Raw genomic sequence first — 12,587 nt, forward strand, 5'->3', positions numbered from 1 at the left:
TGACAGGTTAGGGGGTAAGGACTATAATTTCTTATACATTAGAAGTGAAGGGGGTAGTCAAACTAAAGATAGAAAGTCTGGAACAAGAAATATGTTTACATATCTCTAAGTAACTTATCTGCAATTTATGGCTCTATGGAATGCTAACGGTCAGGGTTTCCAGCCCTAATTATCTCAGTCCTAATGGTTAAGAAGTGTGGTTGCAACTAGGGGAATTGAGGCAGAATAATTCAAGGAAATGAGGCAGAACAATTTAGGGAAACTGAGGCGGAACAATAAAAGGAAACTGGAACAACAAAGGAATAAATCAAAAAAGGATAGCAATTATCTGAAAAGAAATATGAGATAGTGAATAAGAAATTTTAAGGAAAATGTGAGAAAGATAAAATTTAAAATAAAATGAGACAGAAAATGAATAGAGCAAAATAAACAAACAATCCAACAAAAGAAAGTGATTATTCTGCAGCGAAACTAAGAAAGGCTATTTACTATGAGGAATTATTCTGTAATTTTTGCCCAATTATCTTTTACTTTAATGCCCAGTTTCTTTCCTTTTGTTACATTTCTAAATAATTTTATCCATTAGTATATCATCTTTATACTAAATCTGCTGTTTTATCTCCTAACGATCTTACTTCAATCATGAGCCATAACTGGCTTACCATCTTATAGAACTACACAGTCTCTAAAATCTTTGTCTTCCAAATTCTAATCTTTGATGATAACCTATTATCTTCTCAAGTCTTCTCTTCTTAAGTCACATTAAACTTGTTCTTTGTTTTCATCATGTGTTTTGGTTCCTTAAATTCTCCTATTTTCTAGGATATCTACTCTAGCTTCAGACAATAAACCCAACTTTAACATTACGGCCTATCATTTTAAATAATTTGCAAGTGAGCATTCTAGAATTCCTCAACTCCTTTGCTGAGGCAATTGGGGTTAAGTGACTTGCCCAAGATCACACAGCCAGGAAGTGTTAAGTGTCTGAGATCAGATTTGAACTCAGTTCTTCCTGACTTCAAGGGTGGTGCTCTATCCACTGCACCATCTAAGCTGTTCCAAGTCTACTAATTTTCAAGTAAGTTTCAACTCTGGGTAATCCTTTGCTATCTCCCTTCTCTACCCTAGACATAAAATTGAATTGATTTTACTTACTACAAATTAATAATGAAGAATTTCGCTGGAATCTGGTGTAAGATTGTTATCTGTTGTTGTCTAGAAGCCAATCTACCTGTTTGAAGAGGCTTATATGAGACTAGTATAGGATGAGTTGCCCCTTCTTCCCCCCCCTCCCCATTCAGCCACACTTATGACTATGAACCAAGTCACGAAGATCTAACGATCTGAGTTGGTGAGTCACAAATTCTTGAAATAGTGAAACAACTTTAGCTAAGCCTTTCCTTGTTGTCTATCAGTCTTTCTGTTCTACTCTTACTGACATCTTATCTTGTTTTTCACACCCACTGTTCCAAAATTTTTCCTGTCTTCAAACCACTTCCTTATCCCTTATATTTTCAAGAATAAATTAGTCCCCTACTTCACAAAGAAATTTCAGGGCTTTCAACTAAAGCTCTCATAACTTCCCTCCTCTGATCCTCAGAATTTCTCTTTATTATCACCCATTCTTGCCTTCTTTTCTCCTGTCTCAGAGAAAGAACTAACTCTCTCTCTTTCCATTCTTTGTTAATACTAAGTCTACAATCTACATTCTTGATCCCATTTCCTCCAACTTTATTTATCACCTTCAACCATCACTTCCCTTCTTTCATGTATCTTCAATTCCTTTCTCTCATATTTCCTTCTCCTTGCAAATATGCTCTGGTCTCTTCAGACCTACAAAAAGATTCTTTTTGACCTTGATCCTTCTACCACATATAGTTTCCAATCTCTTCTTCTGTTCTCCTGCACTGTCACATTTCTTTAAAAAATTATCTGTATATTTGGAACTAGTTCCTAAAGTCATTGAACTATGTTTATTCACTGGTCCACTAGCAACTCTTTTTTGCAATGGGAGGAAAAAGAGAAATTAAAAAGATGCCCATTATGGTTATTGAACTATTTGGGGAAATGTTTGAATAAATTATGAACTATCAATATATTGTGCTCTAAGAAATGATCAAAGGTATGGTTTAGAGAAATCTGGGAATTTTTGTATGGACTCATGTAAAATGAAGTGATCATAATTAGAAGATGATTTCTATAATGGCAATAGCCCTGTGAAGACAAACAACTTTTTAAGACCTAAGTATTCTGAGTAACACAATGAGTAATCAACCACATTTCCAGAGGACTATTGATAAAACATGCTACCCACCTATTGACAGAGAGAAAATGGACTCAATATGCAGAATGAGATAAATTTTTAGACATGAACAGTGTAGGAACTTATTTTGTACAAAATGTGCAATTATTCATATATCATATAGCTTTTGTTTTGTTTCTGTTTTTTTTTTTTCTTTTTCCAATAGTATGGGGTGAGTAGGAGATTTTTTTCAAAAGTGTCTGTCCCTGTTTCCTCTCTTCAACATCTACTAATCTCTAGCCCTTGCTTTCTGCTTTCTATCTAGACTAACTTATTGAAATTGCTTTTTCAAAGAATACCAAAGAACTTTTAATGGACAGATCTCTTGTCTATTTGTTTTTCATCTTACTTGATTTCTCTGCAGTATTTGATATTGATTGGTGATCATGGGTGATCTCCTCATGGATACACTTTCCTTAACTTTAAAGGACTTTAGAACTCCCTTTCTCTATTTTGTTTTCTGACTTTGTTTCATTTTTTTTTTTTTATCCTTAAAGGTTTTACTTTCTGGCCCTGTTACTTATCTCTTTTTATAGCTTCTCCCCTGGTGATCTTAATCTCTCCCACCTCCAATATCACTTTTACTTAAGAATCAGAAAAAGAAATCAGGCAGCATTGTTAAGATATGTCTACCCTAAAGGATTAGTGAATCAACTCTTTGTCATCCTGACATTAATAACTGTGAGGTCTGCTGTCCCTCCTAAGCATGTACTCAGAACATGAAGGAAAACTACCCTACGATTTGCTAAACCTGATGACACCTTCTCACTTCTTATGATTTATGTGGCATAAGTGATACTGCTAGAAAGAATCTAGGAAGCATTGCTAAGACTTAGTAAGTCTTGGACAAGAACTGAAGGCCTTAGGGGCAAAGGTGCTGTTCTCACTCTGTTGCCAATTGAAAGCAACCGCTTCAGAAGAGAAAGGCAAATTTGAGAAGTGATCATTGGAAAGATGGTGTCTGAGAATTGGATTTATATTTTTGAACCATAGTTTAAACAAAAGCCTACTGGGATGGAGTGTATCTAAAAACAAGTGATAAAATTACATTTGCATAGAATCTTGGAAACCTAATTAAAATGTCTATTAACTGAAAAGAAAGATGGAAAGAGAAAACTAACTATATAGATATAAGATACTTATATCTATAAAGCTACATATGATAAAGGATAATTATAATACAGGGGAGAAAGTAAAATACAGGGGAGAAATAAAAACTCCCCAAATTACTAGGGCAGCTAAGTGGCTCAGTGGGTAGAGTGCCAGGCCAGGAGTCAGAAAGACATGAGTTCAAATCTCAGATTCTTACTAGCTGTGTGACCTATACAAATTACTTAATTAACCTTGCTTGTCTCAGTTTCTTCAGCTGAAAAGTGAGCTGACGAAGAAACAATAAACCACTCCAGTGTCTTTGCCCTCCCCCCACAAAAAAAGAGTCACAAAGAATAAGATATGCCTGAAAACTGACTAAACAACAGCAAAAACATAGAGAAAAGAATAGCTACAAAAGTACCCATAAATTCATAAGACATTAAATAAAAGAGAATCAATAAAGCCCACAGCCTCAGAGTCTATGTCCAAATGAAAAAGAAAAGAATAGGCTAGAAGCAAAGTGGATCAGAGATCTTAATAAAAAGAAGCAAATTGGACTTCATTAAGACAGAAATTTGGTGAACTGAAATGTAAGACATAATAAGACTCTAGAAGGATATACTTTATTCTAAAGAGACAGGTTAGGTAAAAAGTAAAAACAACACTGTATATTAAGAAAATACACATGATTAAAGATACCCAGGAACCAGAATGAGAAACATGGTGTGCAAAACAGTTGGGTGCAGAAGAACATGGGCAGAAGCAGAAGCAATATTGTTTATATACTACAGACTACCCATTCAGAAAAAGGAAATAGATGAGGTGTTTGTGAAATAGATCACAAGTCTGGCCTAGCATGGAAGCATGATGTTGTAGTGATGGCAGCATTTCAGTTTTCTAGACATAAGTTGGAGCTTTCTCAAGCAAAAACAGAGCAGCTAATAATTTCTTGCCTGCCTTAATGATAACTTTATCACTCAAAAGGTAGAAGAAGTAATAAGAGAAACTACCATTATAGATCTGATCCTTTTCTTCACAGAGGAATGGGTTGCTGAAGCAAAGTCATGGGAACCTTGACATTAAGTGACCACCCCCTTTTAGAAATTGTGATAGTAGAAAGAAAAGCTAGATATAATCCTAGAGCATATTTCAAATGGTTTAAGAGATACCATGAACTAAAATTCTATGGGGGAAATAAGTTCATGGGGCTAGGAAACATTTAGAAAGGAAAATCTGAAGACAAAGAGAAATGATTTTGATGAAGAGAAAAAGGGAATTTACTAAAATACTGAAATGAATACAAGGGAATACACTATTATTGATAACCATAACAATAATAATAGCTGACATTTATATAGCACTTAGTATGTGCCAGGCCCTGTGCTAAGTGCTTTAAAATCATTACCCTATTTGAGACCCATAACAGCCCTGGGAGATAGGTGCTATTGTTATCCCTATTTTACAGATGAGAAAATGGAAGCAAACAGAAGTTAAATGATTTTTCGAGGATCACACAAATTAGTAAGTGTCTGAAGCCAGAATTTAAATTCAAGTCTTCCTGACTCCAGACCCAATGCTCTGTCTACTTTGACACCTACCTGCTCCCAGATAACTTCAAAGAACTAAATTTTAAAAAGGCATGCAAAGAAAGTGATGTAGTTCTGTAATAATAGCTTCATGAATGAGATGAGGCTGGCAAAGAATGTGAAGGATCTAGAGATCACAAATTAGGGGAAAAAAAGGACAATCAAAGGGTAGGATTTCTACTTGGAGTGAACATAATATTGATTAAGAGACAATGGAGCATTTCTCATTTTGCTTGTCTTTTCTCTGCCAAGATGAATACATTTAAACAAATCTTTATTTTCTTAAATATATACCAATTACATGTAAAAAGATTTTAACAATTTTTTAAAAATTTGAGTTCAAAATTCTCTTTATTCTCTTCTCCCTCTCCTTGAGAAGATGAGCAATTTGATATCAACCATACATGTGAAGTAATATAAAACATATTTTCATATTAGCCATATTACAAAAGAAAACATAGACAAAAACAAGAAAAATAAAGTTTTAAAAAAAGTATGCTTCAATCTGCATTCAGAATTCATCTGTTCTCTCTCTTTCATCAGGCAAGGCAAGTAATTTTTTTTTATTTATATGCAACAAAAAAGTTTAATGGAAAGCTGAAACACAAAACAACTTGGCAGATAGAAAGCACCTATATGTTCTTAATGAACCCTAATCAATAGCTCAAATAAACTTCATTCTGAGGAAGTTAAAGAACTCATGGGTGTGTTTGTTGGGCCACAGTCAGTGATATGGGATGGGGATGGGGACATAATAGATATACTGGCAGGATAGAAGAATATCATTTATCCTTCTTTAAAAAAAAAAAAAAAGAAAGAAGGGAGTCTGCAAAATATAGGCCAGTGAATCTGATTTTGATGACTGACAAAATTCTAGAATGTACTTATATTTCATATTGGTTCCAGTGCTATTAGTCTAACCCCTACTCTGCTGGCAGATCAGGTTGCCAGAATGTAGCTATATTCTGTTTTAGGGTAACCTAACCTTGAGGCTTTCTAATACGATGTCTCAATGATGAGGTTTAGATTTAGGGAACCAAAATGAGATTAGGGTTTCTGGTGGTCAGGGAGTTAAATGATAAGGTCTAGTGGCAGGTTCGGGGTTCAGGGAACCAAATGGAGAGGTTTGGCTCCCCTGTTTTGGGGACTCTCTTCTGGTGGTGCAGAGATTCTCTGTAAAAGAATTTACAGATCCCAAAACCTAGATTGATAAAAGAGGCTTTTTATGGGGATTGGAAGCCTAAAGTCTGGTTAGAGAAATAGGTGAGGGTAAAGAGAGGATGGCACTGGAAAGAGTATTCCAGTGGACATGGCATAGGGCTAGCATGTTTGGAACCTCTGGGAAGAGAGGGTTTTAGTTTGGCTCTCTTTGTAATAGGGGATTTTGGCTACAAACTGAAGGGGGCTTGCGGGTGGAGTCCCAAGTTGTCTCCTTTCTGATGGGTTTCAGCTTGAGCTGGAATTTGAATTGAATTCAATGAGTTTCAGGATTGAGCCAATCCCACCCAGATAACAAGGATGAAACTGTTTCTCCCTTGGGGCAGGGTCCCTTATTGAGGCAAAGTTGCAGGAGATTTTCACCTTTAAGGATTTTCAGAGTTTCGGGGTTCCCTCTTCATTATGACCCTTTATCCAATATATTCCCCCTCTATATCTCACCAGTTAATATTTCCCTATTATCAGCTTACTAATTAAGACCAATTAGCTTTTACAAAGGGATTATTTATTTGAAAGCTATAGCAAGAACTGAAGTACAGATACCTCCAAGATCAGTTACTCTCCTCTACTACTTTGGTCCCTGAGGAGAGTGAACTGAAGCATATAGTGGTGACTATCAATATTTTCCCCATCTAATTCACTTCTGAATATGTGGCAGAGTTATTGGACAGATCATTCTTTGGTTTTCAGGGGGTGACATTCAACAGCATGAAATTGTTAAAAAAAAGTCACTTCTCAAATTTGGTTCCTCACCATGCTTAGATGATATAGCTGCCAGAAAACTTCTATGGATTGTAGTTGCTGAATGCCTGATTGTTCTTCTAACTGTTCAAAAGCACACAAGGTTGTAATGTGGTCCATTTGGTTTTTAGCACTCATTGACTTTATCAAGAAGAAATAAACATGACAGATTAAAAACAAAAACAAACATTTGCCTCATATAATCATAGTTACATAGAGAGCTAATCTGAGACCCTTCTCCCACCTAGAGATCTGCAGCAGTTCTTTGTTTTCATTTGACAGCTTTCAAGAGAGGAGAGATTCCTGTTTAAGTCTTTTGTATGCATATGAGGTTCTGGCTCAGTAACCAATTAAAAGGCTTTTTGTCTTTTGAATAGTAAGCACAAGAAACAATCAGGATATTTGTGCATCTTCTGAGTTGGAGAAAGGGTCCCTCTCCAATATGCATCCTCTGTAGCAGGCTCACTAGTAAGAACACATTGTTCATGCTCTCAGAACTGGGCATTCACTGTCCAACCCCCAGGATATACAATTAAAAACAAGGAATATCTAGAAAAAAGAGTGTTGAACACAAAAGGTTAGTTGGACTTCATCTGATCAAGACAAAGTGTGTTCCATTTTTCACAAGTTTACTAGATAGGCAGATTAGTCCATGGAATGATATAGTTTACCTAGATTTTAGCAAAGCATTGGATAAAATCTTTCATGCTATTCCTTTAGATAAGATAGAAAGATGAGTGCTTAAATGGTATTGTTAGATTGTTTCAGAATGTTTGAACTGAAAATCAGCAATATTTGAAAGTCAACAACAGCTCAATAACATGGGGAGGTCTAGCTGAGTGATCTGAGATCTGCCCTTGGACTTATGCTATTTAAATTTTTTAGTAGATTTGGATAAAAGAGTTTAGAAGGGATAAGTAAAATGTTGGTTCACAAGTTCACTCTCGACAACTGGGCTGAACCTACTAAGACAAGATATAGTAGGAGTAAAACTAAAGGCAAACATAAGTACAAAATATCAATTTCACAAATACTATATAAAGGAAATTTGTCCAGACAGCAGTTTTGTCTGGAAAAATAAAACAAAACTGGGATATTTAGAAGACTTCAAGTTCAGTGTGAATTTAGCTATGTGATATGAACTACAGAAGTTAAAAAAGGCTTAGGTAATTTTAGACAGAATTAAGAAAGGTCTAGTGGCCAATCTGAGGGGATATCATTTTTTTCCTCCTTTACATTGGTTATCCTACATCTGTGACAATGTTTTCAATTCTGTGTACTGCTTTTTAGGAAGGATATTGGTAAGCTGGGGAGTTTCCAAAGAAAGAGCAACCAGTATAGTGAAATTTCCTTGTTAATATTGTTGGAAAGAACTGATGATATTTAGCTTTTAGAAGAGAAAATGGGAAATGAAGGATGGAATAACAACTGTCCAAAAAACATCTGAGGGTCTATCATGTGGAAGAATAATTCAATTCTTCCATTTGGCCATAGAGGTTAGAACTGGGAATGAGGGGTGGAAACTGCAGAGAGGCTGATTTTGACTCAAAAAATGGAAAAAAAATTTCTAACAATTAAAAATATTCAAAAATAGAATGGACTGACTACTCCAGGAGTTAGTGCATTTTTCTTCACTGAAGATCTGCAAACAGTTCTCAGTTCAAGTAGATTCTAGTTCAGGTACTGATTAGACTAGTTCAGGGCTTCTTAAATCTTTTCCATTTGTGACTTATTGTTGTGTGGAATAGAGAGATAAATTGAAGAACTTACAGGAATGTATGAACTCTTTTTCTGTATTTTATTTTCATTATTTCTGTGTTTCCCCTATGACCTGTATAATATGGGCAAGCCCATATTTACTTGAGCCTTGGCCAGCTATAAACATATTTACTTAACCTGACCTGATGACATTTATCAGTATTTGACATTTATCGATATTTAGTCTATTAGCTTGACTACTATCTGCTTGATTAAACCTGAAGTCCTGATTTTCTGTTTCCTAGAAATCAGGAGATTTTGGGGAAACAAAAATCTTCCATTCCAATCTCTCCAAATAGCAACAACCAATTAGATGCCCCACCCCCTTCTCAATGCTCTTTTACTCGTGATGTAATTTCTTGTATAAAAGCTATGTATCTTTACTACTTCTTTAGCTCCTATCACGAGCTTTCTCTTTCTTATCTCATGATGGGATGGCTCATCCTTCCGAGGTTTTTAATAAACAACTTTTCTGCTTTCTACCGAATGATCTCTGAGTAGTCCTTTTGGGTAAGGGTCTTCTACATCCCTCACATTGTTATTGAAGAAATGTTTACAACCAACCTCAGATATATAGAAATATAAAATAGGTGTACATATCAAACATCTGCTAATAAATCACAAAGAAATTTGTGCTCATGTTGAGTGTTCACATTGAAGGCTGCAACATGCAATGCAACATGGGCAGGCACTGACCAAAACACTTCAAATTCATTATGTATTTGTCTTTGAAGTCCTTTTTGGTCACTACATATTCAGAAACTTTTTACTATTTCTGAATTTTTGGGACCTCCTCATTCAGTAAAGCCTGATCTGTAGTTTAAGAAGCTTTAAACCAGCTGTCCTTTCAGTTCTGAGATTCTGTGACTCTTTCACTCTGAAATCTATACTCCCCCTCTGACCTTTTCTCCAAGCTTCCCCAATCTCTGCACTCACTCATCTAAGTGCCAATAGTACATTTCCATCTGAATCTAATACTAGCATCTCAATTCAACTCGTCCCAAACATGTCCATCACTTTTTGCAAGCCTAGTTTCTGGTCTACTTCTGTCACTGTTACCACCATTCATCCAATCTGCCATTTTTCAAAATACTGACTGTTTCTTTCTCTTTCTCCTTTTATAGTCAGTTACAAAGTCTGCTCTTACAATATCTCTTGCATCTACCTTCTTTTCCCCATTCCCACAGTCATTACCTTGATATAATTCTTCTTATCAACTGCATGGATTATTGTCAGTCTCTTAAAAGGCTTTTTAATTTCTCCTCTTCTCCACCTTCCCCAACCCATGCCTCATTTTGCTACAAGAGTAATGTTCCTAATGAATGGATATGGTCATGTCATTCCTTTTTCTTTTTGTTTTCTTTTTTACTAAGCTAAACATGCCAAGCACTTTCAACTGATCCTTATATGGCATGGACTTAAGGACTTTCTCCATTCTAATTGCTTTTTGGAGTATGATCCCCATCCAACTAGCCACAGACATTGCTAAAATGTGGTACTATGAATCGAATACTGTTTCAGATGTTCAGAACAGAACACAATTTCAGATCAGATTGTCTAATCAATGGAGTACAGATTATCTCTTTCTTATTCCTAGAAACCTTGCCTCTCTTAATGATCCCATTATCATTTTTCCCTGCTAAATCATACTGTTGCCATTTCTTGAGTTTGCATTCCACTAAAACTCCCAGATATTTTTCAAACATTATTTTATTAGTGATTATGGTTCAATCATAATAATATATCTATAGTACAATATCAGTTTTTATAATATTTGGCTTTCTAGTTAGGGGATTGAGTTTTTGTGTTTCTGATCATAATCTAAAAGTGAAATCCATTTTAATCTGAAGTTGTGGAGAAAGCCATTCAAAATAACCTAATATGAACATGTAAGGTTAGAATCTGATTTATTATTTTGCTGTTCCTAGAAGTTAGAAGCAAGTATTTAGTCTCAGTAATTAATAACTAAGATAAATTAAATAGTTTTAATTCACTACATTTATAACTTGGTTATCAAGCTGTATAGTTCCCATTTGTTTTTTCCCCCTTTTTTATTGTAGTAAGTTTCTTTATTTTTAATACAGTTTGCTTTATGAATCATGTCAGGAGAGAAAAATCAGAGCCAAAGAGAAAAGATGTGAGAGATTATGGAAGAGATTAAAAAACAAAACAAAACACAACAAATGAACATAGTATGTGTTGATTTATATTCAGTCTCCTTATTTCTTTTTCTGAATGCATGTGGCATTTCCTGTTTAAAGTCTATTGGGATTGTTTTGGATCACTGAACTCCTAAGAAGAACCAAGTCTTTCATAGTTGATTATCACACATTTTTGCTGTTATTGTGTACAATGTATTCCTGCTTCTGCTTGTTTCATTCAGCATCAGTTCATGCAAATCTTTCCAGGCCTGTCTACAATGAGCTTCTTCATCATTTTTAATAAAACAATAATATTCTATTACTTTCCTGTACCACAACTTGTTCAACCATTCTCCAATTGATGGATATCCACTCCTTTTCCAATTCTTTGCTACCACAAAAAGAGTTACTACAAATATTTTTGCACATGGGGTCCTTTTCTCTTCTTTATGATTTTCTTGGGACACAGACCCAGTAATGGCACTGCTGGGTCAAAGGGTATGTACAGTTTTATAGCCCTTTAGTTATAGTTCCAGATTGCTTTCCATAATGGTTAGATCATTTTACATATAGTACCCACTTGTGATTTACTTTCTTGAAAGTGTGCAGATACTAAGTTTTAGTCAATATAAAGTTCTATCAGAATTGATCATTTATTGTAGGATAAGATTAATAAGGCAATGTAACAACTGACCAAGTAATAGAAAGTTTTAAGTAAATGGATCTTATCTCTAATCTAAAGCTCAGTCTAGTTTTGGAGATTATTCTTAGAATATAAAAAAGAGCAAACCCTGATCAAAATCACAAAGTAAGTGAAATGTGTTGTTATCCCTAAGCCTTCTCTTTCTGCACTAGTGGCAGATATTTAGTATTATATTCCCAGGGCTTGGAATCATCTCTGAAACTGTTTCTTCATTTGTTAATGGGGGTTGGGGGAAGGTACATATCTATAAAACTTGTCTTCAGGAAAGGATCTGACAAATTAATTCAAGTTAAAAAGTATAATCTGACTAATAAGAAAGTATTACCTCTCTAAGGGATATTTGCATTTTTGTTTGTTTGTTACTGTTTACTCATTTCAGTCTTACTCTTCATGACCCAGCTGGATTTTCTTGACAAAGATCCTGGATCGGTTTACCATTTCCTTCTCCAGTTCATTTTGCAGAGGGAAGTGAGGTAAACAATGTCAAATGACTTGCCCAGGGTCACAAAGCTAATAAGTGTCTGAGGCTGGATTTTTAAAAGAAGACAAAACCAAAATAAACAATGAAGTAGAATTTTAGCTATTATCTGGCACAAATTAAATAGGTGGGAGAAGTATTTGGGAGGGTCAGAGGATTTTTCTAGTCTCTGAAATTATATTATGCAGGTAGATGCTCAGTCAAATCCTAAGTATAGTTCCATAAAGGAGGGGAAGGGAGAAAGAGGGTTTTGATCTCGTGGACTTAGTCAGATATATTCACTTATATTTTGTGTGTGTGTGTGTGTGTGTATGTGTGTGTTTGTGAAAGAGAGAGAGAATGGGGGAGAGAAGAATGAGATGTTGAAAGAGCAGGGAAAGGAACAATAAACAGACATAAAAGAAAACTTAAAATATATACCAAGTAATTTCAAGGTAGAGGTCTCTAGCAAAGGGTATGAGAAGGGGAAAAGGCTAGAATTGACTTCATATGGGAGGTAGCATTTGAGTTGAGTCTTGAAAGAAGCTGAGAATACTGAGTTATAGGTAAAGGAAGAATGCTTTATAGA

This window comes from Sarcophilus harrisii, chromosome 1, assembly GCF_902635505.1.
Source record: "Sarcophilus harrisii chromosome 1, mSarHar1.11, whole genome shotgun sequence".
Classification (NCBI taxonomy): Eukaryota; Metazoa; Chordata; class Mammalia; order Dasyuromorphia; family Dasyuridae; genus Sarcophilus; species Sarcophilus harrisii.